Source organism: Pinus tabuliformis, chromosome 9, assembly GCF_031772625.1.
Source record: "Pinus tabuliformis cultivar Carrire ecotype Pingquan chromosome 9, CPIR1, whole genome shotgun sequence".
Lineage (NCBI taxonomy): Eukaryota > Viridiplantae > Streptophyta > Pinopsida > Pinales > Pinaceae > Pinus > Pinus tabuliformis.
In genome coordinates this window covers 975,061,296-975,086,351 of record NC_142307.1, presented here as the reverse complement: position 1 = coordinate 975,086,351, position 25,056 = coordinate 975,061,296, and positions in this window count along the sequence as shown.

Genomic DNA, 25,056 nt, shown 5'->3' with positions numbered 1-25,056 from the left:
TCGATGATGGGTTGTGGTTGGTTTCTTGACAGTGGAGCCTTATTCCACATGTCCGGTGATAAGATTTTGTTCAGTACTTTGGAGGAGAAAGACCTTCAGATACTCATAGCGATGGGTAATGATGAAAATAATAGTGTTACAAGTGTGGGCATGGTTTCTTTTCAGAGGGAGCATGCAGCTCGCATTACCTTGACATATGTGAAGTGTGTGTCAGGACTGAAGAATAACTTGGTATTGATCATGATACTGGAAAACAAAGGCTATGGTGTAGCCTTCAGTAAGGGAAAGGTTTTCCTTAAACACATCACCACGATATAGGTGAAGAAGATCGGTTCACGAGTCAAGAACCTATATGCTCTTAAGGTTCAAGAAGCATGCAAAGCCTTGAAGAGCAAGGCAATTGTTGGACACTTGGTGGTTGAGAGAGAGAGTAAATTACCTCTCAACATGCAGTGCCGAAAGAAGTCTTAGACAATTGTGGAGGAGTCACAATTGGTGAAGCAGCTTCATGAGGCTGTGGAGTAGCCACAACTAGAGAAGTTGAGAGGAGATCAAGTGGAGGCATCCACTCATGCAGAGACCTCCAGTAGGGGGGAATTTCGAGCCAATTGGGCAAAGGTATCACATGCATCCATACCTCCAACTAGGAGGTGGGGCGATGTGGAGTGACAATCCCAACAAGGCTGAAATAAGGGTAGGATCTTTGAGGTACCCAACCTCTTCGATTAAACCTTGCTATGGGAGCCCCGACGAGGAGTAGCAGGACTAGCTTAGTGGGTAGAGACAGGTCTAAATGGAGCGGCAGAGGGAGCTTCAACATCAGAGGGTGTTTCTATCCCAACAGGGAGGTTAGTTGGGAGATCAATTACTTACTTCTCAGTAACTGAGTTATAATGCAGCAGTGGGCAGCATGATGCAACATGATGAGAGGAGATGCAGTGCTGGGAGATAGGACCAGTAGCAACACGGATGCAGCTAGAGGAATCAGTGTGATTCATGAAGTCAGAGATCAAAGTGACAAAGGCTAGAGCAGCCAGATACTCAAGGGAATAGAGGTGCAAAGTTTTTCAGTTGACAGAGGCAATAATAGTTAGAGACTTTGATGACAGAAGCATCATTCTCATTCAGGTTGGATGTTTTTCGTTTCTAGAGTTGCTGGAGAAACAACACTAGGGAGAAGTGTTGCATACAGAACATTCCAAAGGTTCAGGATCGGGTTCGAGTTGAATGACTTTCTTGTTGAGAGGGAGTGTTGAAAATAGCAACAAGAAATGCCAAAAATATAAATGCTATAAATAGAATTGCTATAAATAGCATTTCAGGTACCAGTGTTGGAAATAGAAACAAGGAATGATAAAATAGAAATTCTAAAAATAACGTTGCTATAAATAGAATTTTGGGATACATTCCAATTTTAGTTAGTCCCTGAACTAAAATTGAGAATTAAAATGCGAACTTGATCTCAGCAGTTGTTTGAAAAATAATTAATTAATTCATCTTGAGTTAATCAGTTGGAGAAAATCAAACATGAAGTCTATGTGAAGACATGCAATGGTTATCCCTTTGATTGAGGAAGTTATCCCTTAATTAAGGAGATCAAGATGATTTTTACTTTGAGTTGTAATTAGTTAGCTCAGTTAACTAAGTTAATTCCAGTTAGATTAGTTCCAACAGTTTGTGGAATTGATTGTGAGTTTAGTGAGTTAATGCATGTAACTAGTGTAGTTTAGATAACTGAATATTCTCTCATAAATAACTCATGCATGTTAGTTCAGTCAGAGACACAGTTGAGATCAGAGAAAGGGACAATGTGCTATTAGTTGGAGGATTTTCGCTATATAGGAAATTCATCCATGCAGAAGGAATCATCTCCTTTAGGATTGCGCAGTTATTTCTGAGTTTTGTGAGTTGTGTGAGAGCTGAATTCACACAGGTGGCAGCCAAAGGACCCATGAGAAACTGCGCAAGGAAATAGGAGGCTTGGAAGACTAAGGGAAGGCATATGTTGTGTCTATTTACTCTATGAGCAACATTGAGGGATTGTACTGAGAGCTGGATAGCTTGTGAGCTAAATATTTTTGTAATCCAGAGATATTTACACTTGTATGATAATACAGATAGCGGGGTTTTTTAGCCGAGGCTTTCCCCAGAGTATTCTTCTGTGTTCATCTGTGATTATTTCTTCTTCATCTATTATATGTTTTCTATTTTATCTTGCTCAAAATCGATTAAGATTCCACAAGTTTGTTTGTAGAAGTAGATCAAGTATTTTTCTTTAGTATATTGCCTTATCAGGTGATCTACAACGGGAAATTCTACAATAAAGCTCTAGTGAATGACATGTTTGTCATGTTTTAATAGGTGGTCATTATAAATACCGCAATGATCTGTGTTATAAATCTCCATAGATAATATGTTTTGTTTTGAATAGTCTTGTTGGTTATAGGTGTCATTGAACACCAAGGATAGTGTTCCCCAAGGGGGAGGATTCTGTAACAACCCTAGTGAAAATTCCATGTAAAAAATATATAAGGCCATCGTCAATGGGACACATATTCCAAGCTAAATGATGGGAGAAACATCCTAGTGCGTGTTGATTCAGTTTATTATGGCTAAGGGAATTAGCAAAGGCAATGGATAAGGTTTTGGAAAGGCATGAGGCATTAATTGGCATTTTATTTATGAAAGTAATGGAAATTAAGAGAAAAGGAAAGTGAAAGGTCACATGTTTCATGTGAGGGAGAAATTGAAGGAAAATAATGGAAAATGAAGAAAATAGAGGCCTCATTAATAAAAATGCTTTTGAGGATTAGTTGGTAAGCTCTTGACACGTTTTGGTGGAGCTCTCTTCTATTCTCTCTCTCTCATACTCTTGGATACTTAGAATTTTCTTGGAGCACTCTTGGAGTGTGTGGAATACTTGGATTCTTGGAGAAAGAAGGTGAAGGAAGAGTAGGAAAGCGTAAGAGGGCATCGATATTAGTAGCTACATCAGATTTTCTTGCAGTTATCGAGTTGCATGTATGGTTCCTTCACTAGTTTTGGCATGCATGACATATGCATGTGGATTTTTGGTTGTGATCTGTCATTGGCATGGAGGATGGTCGAGATTGACAATGGATTGCCTAGCCTTGCCATTTCCTGGATAGCAATGGTGATTGTGGGTTCATTTCCTTGTTGTTTTTTTGGTTGGTTCTCCTATTTCCTTAGCTTGGGTAGAGTTACTAGTCTCGTAGACAGGTTGGAAAAATGCTCTGGAGCCCTAGATGGCTAGGATAAAGACCGATCTGATGATGGTTTTGTGATGTTTGACCGTGAGGTGGAATCACTGTTTGATGTGTTGAGGTGGATGGCCTTTGGAAGCCTTGGATGAGTTTTGATTGATGTGTTCTATGAGATTACACATTCATGCTTGGAATATGGCATGGTGGTGAATTGCTGAAGGGAGATTTGGCTTAGCCATTCTATGGTCATGTGAAATGTGGAAGTCCCATCCCAAGTTTGGATTTTGCATCATTAATGAAAGGCTATTTCTTCTAGTATTTCTGAGTATTATGATGGACTAAATATGGTTTATATGATTGTGATTTCTAGGGTAATTTTGTCCCTACTATACTAGTTATTTATATGTTTTATGACAATAGCCATGTGTGGCTCCTATTGTGTTTTTAGATGTAATTGAATGATCAATGTATCTATGACCTAATAGATGGAATGGCAGTTGATGTGTTAAGGCATCAATGGTTCTTAGTGATTCTCTGCTAAGTATGAGACGCCTATGCTCAGAATTGTTAATTACATATGTAGATTACACATTTGAAATATGTTTGTCGAAATGCCTATCATGGCTAGTAGGGGTCCAGTCAAGGTATTCAACAAGTATTTTGTTTAGTATTGTTATTTCCATGCTATATTACTGATTTGAATAGATGTATCAATTCTCGGCAATGACTTAGGCTTTGGGGTTGAAAAAGTGGCTCAAATCTCGGATTCGTTGGCATGGCACTGACAGATTTAGTCTCTGGTCACTGGCAGTAAATCCTATGGGAGCGACTTTGGGTTTTTGGTTGCCCTCATGCCTATAGCATGGGAGTGACTAAGCCTTAAATTGTTCAAAATCTTAGTGGGACCCCAAGGAAAGTTGTCTAAAGTATTGGGTTGGTTCCCAAGGATCCTGAAGCTGATGATTAAGGAATGTATGGCATGTTTTTGTTGGTTCCACTTCTGTCAGATGACTTAGGAGGTCAAATCATATCATAGTGGCTTCTCGTCGCATGTTTAACGTGGATGGCCAGTTGCTTGGATAGATGTGGGAGGAGGGTGTTACAAGCTTTAATTCCTTGTTAGACATGATTCTCGAAAGTCTTAGTCAATTTTTGGTAGTGGTCTAGAAGCAGGCCTGAAAAGGTGGCACTAATCTTGGGACCGCATGCTCAAAAGTGAATAATTTGGGTCACAACTGCACCCAAGCAAGCTTATGCATGTGGTTGGAGGCCTATAACTGCATGGAGGCCTTGTCATGCATGTGCTTGGGGGTTAAAGTCAGTGAAAAGGAGCCTCAAATTAGGGTTTGAATACCTGGGCTAGATTTTTGGCCCCTTAGTGTCCTGTAGGCCCTGTAGGATGTTAGTATGTAGTCAGTTGTCGGCCCGACTTCCTTGATTAGATCAGGAGGTTGGGTCATGTCATAGTAGCTCTTCATCTCTTATTTACTCTGGGAAGCCAATGAAATTAGGTAAATGTGAGAGGGGTGGTTACATGTTTATCTATACCAATAAATCTTTGTAATTTGATAAGGAAACAATATTTTAAACTTATTTAATGACTCTTAAAATAGTAATGTGAGAAGCACCATGAAACAATTAAGATAGTAAGTAAAATTCCACGAAACCATTTTCATTCGATATGTGTCCCCATAGGGATATTAGTTATTACAATACTTTTATGAGTTTTTCATTTAATACTTAAACAAGGAGTTTCAAGCATTTAATCCTTTACAGACCCATTTGTTGTTTAAAGATTTAATATTATCCAAATATTCAATATTATCAATATTTTTTAAATATTTACTAGAAATTTTTTATTTATTCTATTTATTTTTTTAAGAGTGTTGGGGTGGGTAGGGGTGCAAATATTGTTGAATACCTTTTTAAATTTTATAATCTAAAGTATATGAGTTGTAAGCAAATTCTTTATATACAAATATTTTTTTATTTTTCATACTATATATAATTAATTTGTTAATTAATTTGTCAAGTTTTTTTATTAGTTGATAATGCATTCTTAAGGAATTATCTACTATAATAACTATATTGATTGTATTTTTTGAGATTTTCACGGAAGCTTCATTTTCAATGTTTCTTCTATTTCATAGAATGTGAAGATAAAAAACAATGGAAACTATCATTTGTAAATAGAAGTAACACATTTACAAAGATAAAAATAGTCCTTAATTTACATTAAAATTCTCTTTAACATTAGATCTCTTAGTCTATTATAAAGAAAAGGTGACCAAAAATTGATATGAGATTTCCTTACGAAGTGAGAAATCCCACAAATGAGCCAATTTCATAAGAAAAAAAATAAACCTAATAAAAACTCATACTAATTTTTATTAAGAAAACGAGAAACTTAAATGTCATTATAATAAGAAAGCTACCTCAACAAACCAAAGAGATAAAGACTCCCCATACCCAACAAATTAGGATATGTACACGAAAATGGAATAGGTTTACAAAAGATATCAACCATTTGCATAAATATCTCAACAAGCCCCTAAGATTCGGAAGCCAAAAACAATTTGAAAAGAAATTCACAATAATAATTTCTAATTATAATAATTGGAAATGTCAATACATATGCGAATCAGACAAATTGGAATCCCTACAAAAGATATACATTTTTTAATTGGCAATGTCAATACATATGCGAATCAGACAAATTGGAATCCCTACAAAAATATATACATTTTTCTTCAAGAACAATGGGGTAAAAGCATGTTAATGTGTTTCCTTATATGGCAAAAGCAAAAAAGTACTCAAATGAAAAAAGATAAAAAAAACTAATATAAAAATATCAATTAAATGAGTTGAGTTTCATACTTGTTAATTATAAAAAATAAATGCTAAATTTGTAACAAAGCTAACTCACAATAAATTTTGGTAAAAGCTATAGTGAACCTATTTAATGGGTTTAGAAAATATAAATAATGTTATAAAAAGTAAATACTAAATTTGCAAATAAGTCAACTGATAGTAAATATTGATAAAAGCTATGGTTAATCACTCACAAAATATAAATAACTTTATGTAAAGTTAAATGAAATGCTAAAACTCTTTAAAAAATATATATATAAATAAAAGTAGAATTTCTAAACAAATAATTTTATATATTATATTTTGAATAATATAAAATATGTTATTATAATCATAATTAAAAAATTAATTATAAAAAATTTAAAATATATTTTAAAATTTTTCAGAAAATAATTTTAACATTTCGTTATATGTTATTTTCAAATTTCTATTAAAAAAAATGATTTTATAAACTTGAAAAGGTAGTTTCTTGGGTCGCAGTTTTATATATACGAAAAGATGATCATTTTTACTAGTATTTAGTAATAATTAAAAAATATGCTTACTTTTTATTTTTAAATTTGTTTAGCAATCTTTAGAATGTTTACAACACATCTCTTAAAGAAATTGGAATTAAAAAACATAAATCAATAGAGAAATGGGGGGTGCGGTTTTGTCACTACTTAAAAATTTATGTAAAATATTTATGATATCTTTTAAAGAAAATGAATAAATTATATAAAAATTACATATTAAATTTTAGAAAGAATATGACATGAAATTGAATTTAAATTGACATGTTTTGTCTTCTTTTACCACCACCTAATTTTTTATGATTTTGTAAATTTAAGAGTAAACATTCCAACTCCATTTATTTTTATAAAACTTCTTTGCCACAAAAAGGAAAAAAATGATACACATTAACATGCTTTTACCCAATGGTTAATAAAAACTTATTTATGTTTCTAATAAAAATAAAACAAAATGATACAATGGATCATTAAAGATATTTTTAATTAAAAAATGATATTTTCAAATCAATGAGGATAGACAGAATGTTTACCAAATACATGCTTAAATAGGTCCAAGAAACTATCATAAAAATTATATATCCTCTAATAGTTTCTCGAGTATCTTAGAAATAATAAAATCTTAGAAAGTAGATGATCAAAATTATGAAAAATGTATTTACTCAAAAATAGGATATGGAAAATATGCTTGACATAAATAAATAGTGTAATTTAATAAAAAAAACATGTCTCATTTAAGTCCATGATGGGGCTTCCTTAGACTGAATATTAAGAGTAAGATTTGGTAGAAGAAATAAATAGCGTGCATTATATATATATATATATATATATATATATATATATATATACTCTTAATTAATTAATCAACCAATCATAGTATGTGTAGTAAGTATAGTTAGATAGAAGGAATAAAAGAAATAAAAAAAACTTAATACTTACAGAATTTTTGAGAACTAGTTGTCATGACTTTTATCGTACAATTTTTATGTTTTATTTTTAGTTTATTTTATTTTTGGCAATGCTACTACTATCTCCATGTATGTTCTTGTTATCCTATAATGGATAATATATTGGTCATAAACCCTTTGAACTTATTTTTCATCTATGAGTTAAAGGATATATGTCTTTGTAGTTTTATTCGATGAGCTTGTTACAAGGTATACCTCAGTAACCTTATCCTTGAAAATGTTATCTCCACTCTACAGTTAAGAGGTTATTATTAATTCTATGTTTAGTATATGCATCAAGCATGTATGGTTGGAATACCCTCTTAGCCAATTAAAGATTATAAGTTGTAGGAAATAGGAAGGAAATATCAATATGATCTATGTGGTTATGTGGAGCGTGCCTGTCTAAGGTTATGCAATACACTAAGATATATATATTTTTATATTGTTAACTATGTTCTACAACTTGAATTACTTCTATGTACTATGGTTGTGCGGTTCTCATAAACCCCATCGTTAATTTCAACACTACCTGTACTGCTCTGCCTTGGGAAATTAACCATGCAATCAAATCCCACAATGCCTACCTCCTTCACAGGGAGGGAATGTGACCACCGTGGTAGTGTTTGAACAATTGGGATGAATACATGGCTATCAAGGGCTATGATTAACCTACACAACCCTAAACCGTTTTGATCCCTAACCAGTTGTTAGTGCGCCCTCTTCACTGCCACCTTCTCCATATGGTGGCATTGCAACATCCCTCTTTGTCAATCCTCAACATCCGGCCTTTGGTGGACGCAAAAAGGTCATGAAAGCAGGAATACTTTGCCTACTTTCACCATTTGTTCCTCCAACAACTTTACAAGTAATTTCTTTTTTGCTATGATTAGTTTCACTACCCTCCCTCTATGGTATTTTTGTGAATGTTTCCCAAATATTTGCTCACTCCTCTGGTGTCTCTCCAAGGTCGAATGAAGTGTGCTTGGGTTCGAAATTTAGTTGTGAAGCCAATGGGAGAGACCCTTCCTTTAAGGTTACTTCATAGTAGCCTCGAGGTAATATTTTGTTGGTAATTGTATTTCATGGGTTTGTTCTTTTTTCTATTTCCACAGTTCTATGCTCGTATCCACTTTGAGATGACTACGATTTTGTTTTCCTCCTATACGGTCAACACCATAATCAAATCCCCTCGATTTAGTGGCCCCGATTCCTGGAGGAGAATGCAAGGTATGTTTCCATAATTTTGGGGTTTGTTGTAATGTGTCGCCCAAACCCCCTCACCCATTTTGGTGATAGTTCTTATTTTTTTAGGGTTCTTTGGGTCCGAGTTACATTACTCACACAACTTTTTTCGTCTATCATTTTCTAGTAAGAATGTTAGTTTTTCGTTTCTTGTCAATTAATGTTTATGGCTTCGCATGTACAGAGGACCCATCTTCTCGACCTAGTTACCCATTCGCACCTTAGGTTGTTCCTTTGTTTTTTTTTCTACTTCCTCTTTAATTTTTGCTACTGTGAATAAGCCATAAACATGCCAGGGGTTTCTAATTTCTTTCCTTTTGTTCTTACGTTTCTGGTAAAGGTAGTCATAGAGGCCAACCCAACCATTTGGGCAACCTTACAGGTTGGACGAGGAGAGAAAGGAACAATAGGTAAACTACAATATTCTCAAATATTGTCTAGATGGAAATACATGATTTATATGAAGGGTTGACTCAAATTCTCTTGGGTATTATTTTTTTCTTGAGATGGAGTGAAGTCATGCTAGTCCTCTTGGCTTGTCACCTTTATCCCTTGAAATTTATATTGTTTTTCCTTTTTTATTCATAGTATATTCTACAGATAATTTTGCATGTGTAAGTATGTCCCTTTCTGATTGGTAATATATTGAAGTACACCAATGTTTACTTATTCACAGGTAGGAAGTTCACTCCTTTCCTATCACTACTATTACTATGCTTGCTCAACTCCATGAGGTAAAATAATTAGATCTTTTTTCCTTGTCTTGTAGGTATGAAAACACCCTTTCAAGTATCTTGTTTCCTTATGAAGCTATGAAAGATTGTACTAACTTACCTTCGCTCTTCAATTCATCCAAGTCAGTTACCCAAAATCTTTGGAGCTCAGCACAATTCAGTGATCTTATTCAAAATTCGTTGTTCACTAGTGTTAGTGGGTCTCTTCCTAGGATATGCCCGAGGGTCAATATGAGTGTTAATTCGCTAAACTATATGATTGCATACTTTTTTTCGGTCTATAATTATTAACTGTTGTTTGGTCTCCTTCCACTATACATTTTATTTTTCTTTTATGCAATTCAGTTCTCTGAGTTCCCTAGCTTCAAGGTCCACAGTTTTGGTGGATGCGGCTCAGTAACACCTAAGTGATATGTTGTGTATTGTTATTATTTAGCACAATGAAGGACAAACTATTTGCAATTTCTCCCATTCGAATCTCTTGTGATTCATGTACTAAACGTGATATTTTCTGTGTGGAAAATGGGTTTGCTATAATGACCCGTATTAGGGCGACTTATATATATATATATATATATATATATATATATATATATATATATATATATATATATATTTAATACAAATTAGTGTATATTCCCACATCAATCTGTATATCTTAGAATTTTTTTATTCTTTGTTGTCTAATATTATTGGGCTTTTATATTATTATGCTAGGCTAACTGCATTTCTTTCATAGTTCACCAGTATTATTTCGTTCTGTAGATTTCTATTTCCACTAGCTCTATTTATGTGAGTGGAAGAAATAAATTCAGTAATGTTCTGGTTTATTATTTCCTCTTCTAGTAATTCACTCTTATATTAATACGAAAGGATAAAATTTGACTCGTTCTCAGTTGTAACATTTAGCTAAATGTCAGGTTGTACAATTTTTAGATTTCCTGGGTGCCACCCAACGTATTTATTTACTTTTTACAAGTTTTTCTGAACCCTATAGCTTGGGTTCCACTCATTCACCAAGAACCTGGAATTTTGATAGTTCCATAACAGTTTGTCCCCAAGGAAAACTATGGCCCATTACTCAAGATTATTTTATATGTGGTTTTCCTACGAATCTACTCCCCAAAATTCCTCTTCATTTTATCTCTTCCTTTTCTTCTAAGTCTCACATCATACATTTAATTATTGAAAACTCTGAGTGCACAGAAAACATTGTACATGGTGTGTGTTTCTATCATGATACTATGCGTAATAGCATATGTGTGAAGTTAATACCCTACAAATGAAATCAATCCTACAACACATAATTTTTTCCAAAAACATGCATGTGGAACCATCTCTATCCTAGAGTTTTAACTTCTTTACAAATTCAATAAAGTATTAGAATTCTATTCACCATTCCTCTAAATTTTAAGATAACCATAACAAATTCATTTCGACTATAATTTTAATCTTTTAATTTAACTAATTCCATGCTGACAATATTCCTAGCTTTATCACTTGTACTTATTGATGTGCACCATAAAATAATATCACAACCAATATGCCTAACTTTATCATCTGCACATAATCATTTTCACCATAACATAGTATAACAAACAATATTCCTAACTTTATCATCTGAACATAATCATTTGCACGATCAAATAACATAACAAATAGTAATTATAGCTTTATCATTTGCACATATTCATTTGTACCATAAAATGATTTAACAGAAAATCTAACCATGAAGTTGCAAGAAAGACATTTGGGAATCCTGCACTTTTTTCCACCCTTCCTTGAAGTGAAATCCTTCAGTTCACCCCTAAGATGAGATGTACTTGCCATGGAATCAAAAACCTCTATTGATCTCGTCCATAGGTATTTTATGCCTTTCTTCCATGGTCAATTTTTCCTTTAGTGGTGTCCCACTTTTGTGGTCCTCAATGTGCACTTGCTTAGGATTTTCCTTGAAAGCATGCTTTTCTCTCCCACAGTGCTTTATTATTATCCAAGATTAGCATCTTTCCCCACGTAAGTGATTTAATGGATTTTATCTCCTATCCATTAAATCTTATCTAGAATCATTATCATGGAAAAGTTATCTCAATCTCATTTACTAATGATATTTTTTTTTTCTTCCTTCGGCAAGAATCTCATATTCAAGTGTCTCATTCCCAAGTACTTTTAATCCAATTATTTATTTATTAATAAAATTATTTATTTACATAAGCATTCCAATGTACATCATGGATTTTCTGCCATTCACACTAACATAACTCAGTTTGAAACAAAGAAAACAATGTTACAGTCATAAAGGGGTATTACGTTCTTCCCCCATTTTAATTCACACCTTCCTTGGTGTTTATTTTCCAATTATTTCTCTTTCGAATAGTGATGGATAATTTTTCTACATCTCATCTTCCTACTCCCATGTGGCCTCTTCACGAGTAAAATGCTTCCATTGCAATTTAACTCGAACGACAACTCGATTCAGGAGCCAAATCTCTTTCTTGTCTATGAAACAGAGAGGCTCTTCCAGAAAGTCTCCTTCGGGTTCCACCTGCAAAATTTTCCCATCAATTATGTGAGAGCTATCATGTACATATTTATTAAGTAAAGATACATGAAAAAAATTATGAACTTTATATGATTGGGTAATCCTAATTGATAAGCTACAGGTCCAATTCTATCTAGAACTTCGAACGATCCACAAAATCATCGTGCTAATTTGGACATGTTCCCATTCTTAAGGTACTTTTCCTTGACTTCAACCTCAAATAAACATGGTCCCCAATTTTTAATTCCCTATGTGTTCTATTTTTGTCTACATAGTTTTTATGTCTGTCCTGTGTGGTTTTAATGTTCTGCTGAATCCTCCATACTATCTGTTCAATTTCCTACAAGGCATCGAGTCCTAATATCATTCTATCCCCTAGTTGATTCCAACCGAGAGGTGTGTGGCATTTTTTTCCATACATGGATTCAAAAGGGCTCATTTTTATTGATGTTTGATAACTTCTATTGTACACAAACTCTGGAAAATGTAGGAAATTTTCCAATTTTGTGGGTCTGTTCATGACTTACATTCTCAGAATGTCCTTCAAAATCTAGTTGGTTGTCTCGGTTTGTCCATTCCTTTGTGGATGATATGTCATGCTGAAATTTAGTTGAGTTCCCATGCCCCCAAACAATGCCTTCCAAAAATTTGAGGTGAATTTAGCATCCCTATCCAACACTATCATCTAAGGTATTACATGTAATAAAAAAATCTCCTTCCTAAAGATATTAACAATCCGTGATGTACCATAAGTGGATTGTACCAATTTGAAATGGGTTGCCTTACTTAAGGTGTCCAGCACTACCATGATGTATTCATGCTGCTTCTTGGTCCTTGCTAGTCTTGTGATAAAATCTAAAGAAATTATTTCCCATTTCCATTTAGGGATAGGTAGTGGATTCAAAATCCTAGCAGGGTGTTGATGATTGACCTTTACCTGTTGGCACTCTAAACATTTTGATCAATATTCAACACATGTTTCTTCATACCTGGCCAAAAGAAATTATTTCTTAATGTTGTAATCATATTTTGGTAGCTCGAATGTCCTGCATATGGTTTCTTATGATATTCATCTAGCACCATTTGTTTCAGGGCATTTACATTGGGAACATGCAACCATTTTTCAATAAATCAACAATTTTTCAAAATTTTCTGCATAACGAGGAATGTTAATATACTATATTTTTTGTTGAATTTCAAAGTATTTAGGGTCACTCGTTATTGAATTTTTAATTTTCTCTACCAAATTTTTACTAACATTGCTAACAGAAACTTCCATTAGAGTGTAGGCATGTTTGGTCAGATAATATGCTATCTCGTTTTCTTTCCCTTTTATATGTCTAATGTCAAATTCAAACTCGCTAAGAAACACCATCTACCTAGTTTTCCTGGCATTGAGATCTAGTTGGCTGAAAAGATATTTTAGGTTGATATGATCAATTACCATTGTGAGTTTCTTTCCTAACAAATAATTGCTCCACGTCATTAAGGCATGCATTATAGCAGCTAGTTCTAAATCATATACAACATAATTCCTTTCATGTGGTTACAACTTTCTAGGCTTATAATCTATAGATGAATTGTCTTGCATTAAAATTCCTCCTAGCTCTTCCATACAAGCATCGGTGCAAAATGTAAATTCCTTTTTTGGATCTGAAAGTTTTAAGATGGGGGCCACTATGAGTAGGTGTTTCAACTTATCGAAACTCTCCTCACATTTTGCAGTTCATTCAAATTGTGCCCCTTTTTTCCGCAACAATGTGATAGGATATGTTAGTTTCGAGAACCCCTCTATAAATATTTGGTAATATCCTGTGATTCCTATAAATTATTGGAAAATAGACACATCCTTTCGTATGGGCCAATTTACCATGGCCCTAACCTTCTCAGGGTCTACTGCTAGTCCTTCCTTTGAAATGATGTGGCCTAAGTATTGTATCCTATTTTTGTAGAACTAACATTTACCTAATTTATAATACAATTGATATTCCCTTAGAGTTTGAAACACCAATTTTAGGTGTTCCTTATGTTCTTCTTCATTTTTGGAATATACCAACATTTCATCTATAAATACCAACACAAATTTGTCCAAATATTTACTAAATATACTATTCATCAAACACATAAAGGTTACTGGGGAATTAGTAAGGCCAAATGGTAAGAGTACAAACTTGTAGTGACCATATATGGTTCTGAAGGTTGTCTTATAGATATCTTCATTTTTTATTCTCAATTGATGATACCCAGGTCTTAAGTCAACTTTTGAAAAGATGGTTCCACCCCTTGATTAAACATATCATCAATACGAGAAATGGATATTTGTTTTTGATAGTTAATTTGTTTAATTGTCGATAATCGATGCACATTGTAAATGTGCCATTTTTCTTCTTGACAAATAACACGAGAGCCCCCCACAGTGATACACTAGGCCTAATATATCCTTTGTCCAATAATTATTCTAGTTGCATTTTCAGCTCCAACAATTTAGGTGGACTCATTTGGTAAGGGGCTCTAGGCACTGGGGCAACACCAGGTATCAAATCAATGGAAACGTATATATCTGTGAGGGGGAAAACCCATAATTTTCTCTGTAAAGATATCAAGAAACTCCTTAATAACTTGCAAGGTGTCGACTTTTGATTCTTCTTCCTTGTTGTTCATTGGCTTCTACATGAACCATAAATAATTGACACCCATTCCGTGCATTCTTTTTCATTTGTAAGGCTAATGTTTTTCTAAATGATATGGGTTTTGGTATGCCTTGGATTATTTGTGCTTGTCCCTGCCGATTCACACAACTCACTGTTTTTTTTAAACAATTTATAATGGCCCCTTACTTTTCCAACCAATCCATACCTATTAGTATGTCATATGATCCTAGGCGAAGTACATTTAGATTTATTGTTGTAAAATAACCATTTAAATCAAGATGAAAAACTTTACTTGGTTAGTTACTCTTTGTATGGTGCCAGTTTCTAGCTGTACCAGCTAGGCAGTTATATATTTTTCAGTTTTAAGTTTACATTTCTCTACCATCTATGGTCCAATGTAGCCTAAACTAGCCCCTGGATCAATTAAACCATAATTAGGTCGGTTGGAAATAGTATTCTCAATCTTAATCATTTTTTATTGATGTTTCTCTTGTCTATCCTCCAACACTCAACTTATCCTGGGAATATTCCTCGCAATATCATTCATTGTGGTGGCTTCGTGGACATCTTGTATATTTTGCACAGATATGGGATTATGTGGACAATCCCTCAACAGATGTGTCCCACCACACCCCAACACTTCAATGGTTATTTTTATTTACCCCCACTGATCTTTTTACTATTCAAATCCATAGGTTCTGACCCAGCTTGAGAGTGTTCTGGTTGATTTACGTTCCCCATGCTGAACTTTTTCCATCTATGGTCCTTTCCAAAATTTTTAAGATAGCCAGGTTTCTATCATTTTCCCCCAATTATAGGTTCGGCTCTCTCCTTATTATTCCAAAACTTGGGGCCTTCACCCTTATTCCTAAACTTCTCATAACACAACATCACCTTTCTTACTATTTCATCCATTATCTTAGGATTGTCGAACTCAATCTGCTCCTTGTAGATAGTGGGAAAATAGTTCACAAACCACCGCACCTTGGCATTTTCTTCTTTAATATAGGGTACATATCGCAATAAATTGGTAAAGATTTCCACATATTCACCCATAGTTAACTGTCCCAACCTTAACTCATATAAATATTTTGTATGGTCATCATAATAACGTTCACATAAGTAGCAATTTTTAAAATGCTTCCACAATTCCTCCCAAGATGTTGTCTATTTCTCCAATAGATGCATGCTTTTAGCTTCCTCGCACCAGAGGGCAACTTTACCTTACAACTGATAAATGGCCAATCTGGCCTTTAAGTTTCTCTCATATTCATAGACTTGAAAATATTTATTCATATTAAGTAGCCATACTTCTGCATCATAAATTCCCCTTGTAGCTTTCTTGATTTCTTTCTCTTCTCTATTCTTGGATATGTTCTATCAAAATCCTCCCCACTTTCAGATTTCTCTGATTCTATGTCCCTTTTTATTTCCTTTCAATATATCAGGTTCCATCGTTTTATGGCTAGAATTTTCAATTAGCCCCCTGATCATCCTTTCCTTCTCCTCACTAGCCTTTAACAGGTGTTCATTGTTGCTCCTCAGGTATGCCAATTCTTGCTAAAGATTTCTAATAACATCCATGAATTAAGTAGTTGTTGGCATGACCCCATTCCCCAATTCAACATACAAGTCTTTACCTTCGGTGATGGTTAGAGTCTCCTCGACCATTTTTGTTGTAGTTAGGTCACTTGCTTACCTTTCAATTAAAAAAAATCAATTATTAGTTCTTCCTTCCATACTTCAACTTTTCAAGTCTATACAATTTTGTTTATTATTTATGTGGTGGTTCATTAAGGCCCCAGTGGTGAACTTGGGCTCTGATACCATCTCTCACAACTCTTATCGTATATGTATATATATATATATATATATATATATATATATATATATATATATATATATATATATATATCTATATATATATATATATATATATATATATATATATATATATATATATATATATATATATATATATTATTTATTTATAGATATAGATATAGATAGATATATTTATAGCAATAATACTATTATCGCCGTGTATGTTCTTGTTCTCCTATAATGGACAATATATTGGTCATAAACCCTCTGAACATATTCTTCATTTATGAGTTAAAGGATATATGTCTTTTCACTATCACTGCATGATCTTGTTACAAGGTATACCTTAGTAACCTTATCCCTAGCGCTATGGTTGTGCGATTTTCATAAACCCCATAATTAATTTCAACACTAACTGTACTACTATGCCTTGGGAAATTAACCATGCAATAAGATCCCACCATGCTTACCTCCTTCACATGGAGGGCATGTGACCACCGTGGCAACATTTGAATGACTAGGATGAAGAGATGGTTGTCAATGTCTAGGATTGACCTACGTAACCCTAAACTTTTTTATCCTAATCATTTGTTAGTGTGCCCTCTTCACTGTGACCTTCTGCATTTGGTGGCATTGCAACATCCCTCTGTGTCAATCCTCGACATCTAGCCTTTTGTGGATGCATAGAGGTCATGAAAGTAGGCAAACTTTGCATGCCTCCATCATTTGTTCCTCTAACGCATTTATAGGTAATTTTTTTTTCTCTGATTAGTTTCGCCACCCTCCGTCTATGGTATTTCTGTGAATGTTTCCAAAATATTTTCTCACTATTTTTGTGTCTCTCTAGGGTCAATGACAGTGTGCTTGGGTTTTGATTTCATGTGTGAAGCCAATGGAAGAGACCCTTCATTTAAGGTTATTTCACAATAGCCTCAAGGTAATATTTTGTTGGTAATTGTATTTCATGGGTTCTTTCTTGTTTATGTTTCCATGGTTCTGTGAACATATCCACTTGGAGTTGACTACTCTTGTGTTTCCCTCCTCCTATACAAGAAGTGCCAGAATAAAATCCCCTCTATTTAGTGGCCCCAGTTCCTGGAGGAGAATGCAAGGTATGTGTTAGGCACCTATAATACTAGTGACTCCCCCATTACTATTGTCATTGTATCCCTTATTGTTATTATTGTGCCCCTATTGTCCCCGTATTGTTATTAGTATGCCCCAAAGAAAACCACTATTATTATTTGTGTGCCCTTATGTTATTACTGTTATGTCGTCTTGATTATGTTTTGACCAATTAGACTCCTATATAGAGAATGGAGGTTTAGTCATTTGTATCATCCAAGAATTTTTCATTTGTGCAATGTAAAGGAGGTTGTCTGCTCGAAGAGGTTGAATTCTAAGGCATTCATTTATCTTTCTATCGTTTTATGAGTTGGTTTCCTAACATTTGGTATCAGAGCTTTGGATTCTAGGGTTTTGCTACTCCAAATAGGTCATCATGGAATTTTCGCTATAACTTATTTTCTGCAACATTTCAGAGGCTACAAAAAAACCCATTTGAGCCAAAATCATTCTAAACTTCAGGTCTGAATTTTAGAGCTTGCCTCGCTATATAATATAGCGGAGATATGATCTAAGGAAGTTAGGGGTTTTGCAGACTCCCAAATTACATTCCAAATAGGTGACCTAAGGAAAATCGTCATAACTTTTTTTGCGAGCATCATATTGAAGTTTCGTCAAAAGTGTCAGAAAGAGGACAACCTATAGCTTTTTGTATATCATTTTCAGGTACTAAGGTTGAAACAATGACATGTGGCACGTCGTACAAGTTTTATTTGCTAAACTGGTCTATAATCAGGTCATCGTGGGAGATTTTGCATACCTCTTCCTTGGAGAATCCAATCTTGATCAGACCCATGTGGTTAGAAAGAGGACACGAAGGGATACCGCAAGACGCGATTTCAGATATTCAAGATATGCAGTTACAGAGATACAATAGATTCAATATCAAGCTCTTACAAAGTGAAAAAATGGTGTGTACTTTTTTAAAATTTTTTGCATAAGATTGGTTTGAAAAATTAGTGTCAAGGAATTCAAAGGGAATAGTGAAGAATTATTAGCATTAATTAATGCCCCGAAGAAAGAAAATGGAAACAACTAGTAAGCAACCTGAAAGCTCTAGCATGACTCGTGAAGAAGAGGAAGAAATGCAACATGATATATCAAAATTACAAAACCAAGTACAACAAATTTCACTCTCACTAAAGGTAAATGAAGCCAAGATGAATGGCGTGGAAGCTAATATTGATGACATGCAAGTTAAGATGGATGGTGTGAAAGCTAATATGAATGGCATGCAAGTTAAGATGGATGGCATGGAAGCTAAGATAGATGGCGTGGAAGCTAAGATGGATGGCATGGAAGCTAAGATGAATGGCATGGACACTAAGATGAATGGCATGGACAATAAGATGGAAGAATTGAAGATAAATTTGAATAAGTTGCTACAAGAAATGGTCACTAATGGTGAAAGGGTAGTAAAGGAAACTCATGATGAGAATAAAAGAAATGTTAATCATGATTTCATAGACTCTAATGTTGGATTAAAGACCCACCATGTTCCAAAAATCGATGTGAGGAAGTTTGATGGCAAGGATCCCACAACGTAGATACTACAGATGGAGCACTTTTTCAATCTCCATAGTGCGTAAAACACACAAAAGGTATGTATTTAAACTTTATATTTGGAACCAAATCAGTTTATATGGTATTGATGGCTTTGCTCTCGTAAACAAATTGTCACTTTGGAAATTTTTATAGAAGAAATGATAGCACATTATGAGGATACAAAAAGCAACGCCTTTTTTAGCCAAGTGATAAATCTCAAACAAAAGGGTTCAGTGATGGAGCACATTAAGGACTTCCAAAAATTGAACATAAAGGTAAAGGATATTTCGGAGGAGTATAGGATTGATGTGTTCATAGGGACTTTATAGGATAATGTCCAACATGAGGTTCACCTTTGGGAACCTAATTCATTGGAGAAGGCATTCGGGTTAGAAAGAAAAATGGAAAGAAAAATTATGGCAACTAGAAAGCCTACCACTCACAACTATAAAGATGGAAGTGTTGTTTCCCCTAGCCTTCCACAACCTACAAGGTTGACACCACAACAATTTGAAGAAAAAAGAGCAAAATGGCTTTGTTATAGTTGTGATAGCAAATACACTAAAGGTTATAAGTGTGCCGAGAAGAAATGATTCTACACAGATTGTAAAGAGGAGGAAGAAAAGGAACAAGAAATGTCAAAAGAAGAGGATATGCTCCAGGAAAAAACACTAGATAAAGAAGAAATGAATCTAACCATATCCTGTAATGCATTGGTTGGAGTTACCACTCCTCAAAATATCAAGATAGAAGGACATATCAAGAAGAAAAAGGTAATAGTGTTGATTGATTTGGGAAGTATCCATAATTTTATTCATTGTAAGATAGCAAAGGAATTGAATTGCTTCCTTTATCCAACACCAAAGTGTCAAGTGATGGTTGCAAGTGTAGGAACCATAAATTGCTCTAGAAAGTGCCATAATATCAAGCTAACCATGGGAGAATATGTATTGAATAACCCAATTCTTTCCATTCCAATGGTTGGTGCTGATGTTGTACTAGGAGTCCAATGGCTACAATCCTTGGGTACAATAGCTTTTAATTTTCAAGAACTTTTCATGAAATTTTGTGCAGAAGGAAAGGAAGTTGAATTAAGGGGTATTGCAGGGAAACTGGGAAAGATAATCATCTCTAATGATATGACAAAGCTTCTAAAGAAGGAACAACAAGGTGTCATTGCACAATTATGTTCGCTAGAGGTTCCCACATCGAAATCATCTATTTCTCTAGATCTCCAAAAAGTCTTGGACAATCATTCCAAGGTATTTGAGACTCCCAAAGGTCTCCCACCTATTAATGATCATGATCATGCTATTCATTTGATTCCAGGTAGTGTTCCTCCAAACATCAGGCCATACAGATATCCCTATGCCCAAAAGAGAGAAATTAAACGTATGGTTGCAGAAATTCTAGAGGCTGGTTTAATTCAACTAGGTCAAAGTTCTTTCTCTGCTCTAGTAGTATTGGTGCACAAGAAGAATGGATCATGGCGCATGTGTTTGGATTATAGGGAGCTCAACAAGCTCACTATTAAAGATAAATTTCCCATTCCTATCATTGATGAATTATTGGTTGAATTGCATGCATCAATTTAGTTCACCAAGTTGGATCTTCATTCAGGATATCATCAAATCAAAATGAAGACTGAAGACATTCTGAAAACAACATTTAGAACTCATGAGGGTCATTATGAATTATGATGGTGCCATAAGATTCTGTCCACAAGGAAAAATATGGCCCAATGCTCTGGCTTATTTTATCTGTAGTTTTCCCGTGGATCTACTCCCCAAAATCCCTCCTCGTTTTAACTCTTCATTTTCTTCTCAGCCTCACATCATACATTTGATTGTTGAACATTCTGAGCGTACACAAAACATTGTACAAAGTGTGTATTTCAAGGATGATGCTATGCATAATAGCATATGCATGAAGTTAATGCCCTAAAAATGAAATCAGTCCTACAAGACATAAATTTTTCCAAAAACATGCATGTGGCATCATCTATGTCCTAGTGTTTTAACTTCTTTACAAATTCAATCAAGTATTAGAACTTTATTCACCAGTACTCTAAATTTGAAGATAAATACAACGAATTCAGTTCAACTATAATTTTAATCTTTTAATTTAACTAATTGTATGCCAAAAGTATTTGTAGCTTTATCACCTATGCTTATTCATGTGCACCATAAAATAATATCACAACTAGTATGCCTAACTTTATCATCTGCAAATATTCATTTGCACCATAGAATAGTATAACATATAGTATTCCTAACTTTATCACTTACACATAGTAATTTTCACCATCAAATAACATAATATATAGTAATTCTAGCTTTATCATCTGCACATATTCATTTTTACCATAAAATCATATAATAGAAAATCTAAACGTGAAGTTTCTAGAAAGTCACTTGGGAATCCTGCACCTTTTTCCACCCAACTTTGAACAGAAATCCTCCAGTTCACCCCCAAGCTGAGATTTACTTGCCATGGAACCAACAACCCTTATTGATCCTATCCATAGCTATTTTATGCCTTTATTTCATGATCGATTTTTCCTTTAGCAGTGTCCCACTTTTGTGGTCCTCAGTGTCCACTTTCCTAGGCTTTTCCTTAAAAGACCTCTTTTGTCTCCCGCAACGCTTTATTCTTTTCCAAACTTAGCATTTTTCCACAACTAAGAGATTTAATGGATTTTCTCTCCTATCCATTAAATATTACCTAGAATCTTTATCATGTAAGAGTTATCTCGATCTCATTTACTAATGAGAATTTTGTTTTTCTTCCTCTAGTAAGAATCTCATATTCACGTGTCTCATTCCCAAGTACCTTCAATCAAATTATTTATTTATTAATAAATTTGTTTCTTTACATAAGAATTCCAATTTACTTCATGAATTTTTTGCCATTCACACTAACATAACTTAGTTTGAAACAAAGAAAACAACATTACAGTCACAAAGGGGCATTACATTGGTGGAATTCTTTCACTAACACAACCCTTTGATTTATCCTTGAGAGAGATTCTTGTATGTATAGGTTTTCCTTAAGGACTTGAACTAAGTGCCAAGAGAGTATTTCTCATGTGACCTTGGCCACTAGCTCTAATTAAACTGATTGAAAATATACATTCTTCTCAAAAAATGTTTGTCAATAAATACCTAATTTTGTTTTTTAATAGATGTAAAATAAACAAATTTCATGATTGGTCATTCTATAAACTTTACATTAAGATTTCATCATTTCAAATCAATGAGCATAGAGGTGAAGTTTAGTAAAGACGTGCTTAAATGGATCCAGGAAATGATTATAAAATCTTTATATCCTCTAACCATTTGAGGAGGATCTCAAAAATAATAATAAGATCGTAGAAAGTAGTAATCTAAAATATACAATGTGTATATTCAAACAAAAGATATCGAAATTATGCTTCACATAAAAATCAAATCATTATAGTTTAAAACAAAACATGTCTCTTTCAAGTACATGATGGGGATTCCTTATACTGAATATGAAGATAAGGATCTAATATAGGAAATAAATAATATAGAAAATTAGAAATTTGTACTTCTAATAAACCAACATTGAAAACATATTAATTGTATAAAAATGTACTTAGAGAGAAGGAAGGAAAGAGAGAAACAAAACTTGATACTTACAAAGTTTGGGAGAACTTGGTGGAGCTCCTTTTCTATCACAATGATTTGATCTTATCCTTGAAAGGGATAGTTGTTTGGTTCAAAGTGTTCCTTAACCACTTACACTAAGTGCTCAGCAAGTATATCTCATGTGACCTCCATCACTAGGTCTAGTTAAAGTGAAGAAAAATATACATGCTTGTAACACATCATATAATTAAAGTGATACAAAATATACATGATTCTCAACACATTAGATGAAATAAATGAATGTCATAATGGGTCATTCAAGAATCTCTACATTAGGACTTGAACATTTCAAATTGATTGACATAGAGAGGAATTTTAGTAAAGACATGCTTAAATGGATCCAAGACATAAATATACAATATTTATATCTTCTAATATTTTCTCAAGGATCTCAAAAATAATAACAAGATATTGGAAATTAGCTATCTAAAATGTACGTGAAAAGTGTCCACTCAAACGCAATATATGGAAAATGATCTTGGCACAAATAATTAATTATAATTTAAAACATGAAGTCTATGATGTGGCTTTCTTGGATTAACTATGAAAATAAGGATCTAGTAGAATAAATAAATAATATGCACTATCAATATTTGTGCTTTTAATTGATTATTGAATAAAACATAGTATTTTTAGAAAATTGTAGTTATAGGGAAGGAAGGGAAGAGAGAAACAAAGCTTAAGACTTAAAAAAATTGGGAGAACTTGGTGGAACACTTTCACCATCACAAACATTTATTTGTCTTTGAGAGAGATAGTTGTGTGAGTCTAGCTGTACCTTAAGCACTTAAACTGAGCAACAAAAGATATATATCCTATGTGACATTTACCACTAATTCTAATGTTCTTTGTATTTATGGACATTTCATTACCATTTATGGCCAAATAAACCATATTTCATGAGCTCTTTCATATAAACACATTTCTAATGATGCTTTATTTTTTCACTTAAACATCCACATCTCAAGTGATGAACTCCTAAAATTAGAGATTAAAAAACCCATTGGATCGAATCCACTTGAATCTCAACCATTAGATCTAATGTATTAACATTTAATATAAAACATCTTTGCATGATTTTTTAATGAATTTGTTCATGTCACCTTGTATGAGGCATGTGGAAAAAAATCTATATGCTCTTACCTTTATACACACTATACATCAATTTTGATACCACGTTTCACATGGTGGCCTAATGTGTAATACAGGGTATCTTTTAGTTTCTAAACAAGAAAATACAGGTTATCTTTTAATTTATAAATAAGAAAATAAAGGTTATCTTTTAATTTCTATATAAGAAATTTTCGTGTAGCATCATTACCTTCTCACTTATTGCGAAAGTCAATTATTAGTCTCCAAGATTGGCTATTAGATTGCAAGGAATAGATAAATTGACATAAGGATATTTGAAGAATATGAGAGAAATGATATCCCCAATCCTTCATTCTCCACCTAGTCAAATAGACATTGGCGGAAGGTGGTTGGATTACAGAGTTAGCGAGGTAAAGTTGGATGGGGAAAAAAATAGAGGGAGTGTAAAATAAAATGGAATATGGATGAGATCAGATAAAAATAAAATGTAAGAGATCAATGAGGTATAAGATGGAGAAATGATGGGAAATGAAGGATACCTCGACCTTCCTCCTCAAATTGGCTTCAAAGTTGGAGATGAAAACATTAATATGACCTTGAAATGGATTATAAAAGGATTTTTCTTTAATCATTAAGAGGAATTTACATGACTTATAGACCTTACTCCTCAGATTGACTTCAAAGTTGGAGATGAAAACATTAAGATGACCTTGAAATGGATTCTAAAAGTAATTTTCTTTTAAGAATGTGTCGTTGTGGAGCAGTTCTCATGCCTGAAAACCATACTAGTTACAACCTACACTGGAATGGAGGTCGTGGTGCCAATGCTAGAGTAGAAACCATGGCTCTTTGGGGGTTGCTCTCGTTTGCAAAACAAAAGCAATTGAAAAACATCAATATTTACAAAAAATCACAATCCCTCATTGGAGGTATTCGGGGTCACCATACATTTGATCCACCTCTACTTGTTGGATGGATAAATAGGATACAATAGGTACTAGCCTCCCTACCTCCTATTCTATGCAACATGTATTCATAGAGTTCAATGTGGAAGCGAACAAGCTGTCAAAGGCAGG